The following is a 1467-nucleotide window of genomic DNA, read 5'->3' as shown; positions in this document are numbered from 1 at the left end:
CCCAGGCCCTGGGCATCACTCCCAGGCCGGGGAAGGGGTCCCGTGAGGGCCTGGGCCTGGCGGGTCCCCGGGCCCAGAGGGGTCCCCTCTGCTGAGTGGCTGCCGGGTTGGGGCCCGTGCTGAGTCCCAAGAACCCCGAGGGGCGGGAGCCCGTCCCTGTGGTCACCCTCTGGAGGCGTCCGGGCCCAGCGCAGGGGCCCCAGGCTGTGCCCCCACCCAGCAGACAGCCCAGCGGCTGGCATCGGACACCAGCAGGCTGGAGACGCGCCGTCGTGGTAGGAGTGCGGTGGGGGCTCTGGCGGGTTCGCAAGACCGGTGCCCGCCCCACTCAGGCGCCCTCATCCCCCAGAGGGGGCCCCCAGTGGCTCCACCCCGCCGGACCCGGCCCAGACCTCACCAGAGCCCAGCCGCGGCCCCTCCCCACGCCCGGAAAGGCCTCCTGCCGCGGCCCTCGGCTCGCCGCGGTGATGCCGGGGCCGCCCCGTCACTGCCGGCGTGCCGCGGGGTGGCAGGGCCGGGCAGCCAGCCCAGCGTGCTGGGACAGCTTCCAGCTGGCCGGTTGGGCAGACACGGGGATGGGCGCGACTGGGCCTCCCGTCCTGAGCAAGTCAGGGTGGCCCGCAGGCTGGCGACACCCTGGGGTGCCACCCCGAGTCACCGCTGGGAGCCCCGGGCCAGGGCCCAGCAGCAGCCCTGCCTGGCCGGGGGTCCCAGGGTCATCGCGGGGGGAGGAGGCCGCTGGTCGTGGGCTCTGCCCTGGGGCCTGCGCGTGTACCACTCAGCCCCCCAGGGGCTTGGGTGAGGGGTGCCATCCCGGAAAGACGCCCAGCTGCTCCCGGCACCCGGGGCAGGGCAGAGCGTCCCTCTGGGTGTCCCTTGATGCACTGGGAGCAGCGGGGGAGGGGGCCGGGCGGAGGGAGCCGCCTGTGTTGCCAAGTCTCACGTTTCACTTTTAAAGTCACAGACACCCCCCACAGGAAGGAGGTGGGCTCACAGCCGCCTGCTGGGCACCCCTTCTCCAACCTGACTGGCTTCCTGACTCAGCTTCCTGCAGGGGCCACCTGGGCCCGGCCCCACCCCCGCCTCAAGGGCTGAGGAGGGCTAACAGCTTCCTGTGAACTTGGACTTGTGAGTTGCCCAGGAAAATGTGAGCCTCGGGCCTCCCTGGGGTGCTGGGGCCAGTCTCAGGCAGTGCCCCCAGCAGCCTACGTCCATCCCCGGCCAGGGCGGGGCCCACGGGGCAGCAGACCCCTCCTGCTCCGCGCCGCCCCCTCAGCGGTGGGTTTGGGGGATCCGCCTGCTCTGCTTCCCACTCTGTCTCTGGGGAGTCCTTCACCCCCACTTCTGGCCCACACTTACTTGTGTAAGTAAATAAAAAAAGTAACTTTGGGCCCTCCCTGGTGGCGCAGCGGGTTAAAGCACAGCACTGAGAATCTGAAGCCACTTCCGCATGAGTTCGATTCCCGC

The sequence above is a fragment of the Condylura cristata genome, unplaced genomic scaffold (genome assembly GCF_000260355.1).
Source record: "Condylura cristata isolate star-nosed mole 26May11 unplaced genomic scaffold, ConCri1.0 scaffold00042, whole genome shotgun sequence".
Taxonomy (NCBI): domain Eukaryota; kingdom Metazoa; phylum Chordata; class Mammalia; order Eulipotyphla; family Talpidae; genus Condylura; species Condylura cristata.
Note: the sequence above shows the minus strand (reverse complement) of the source record.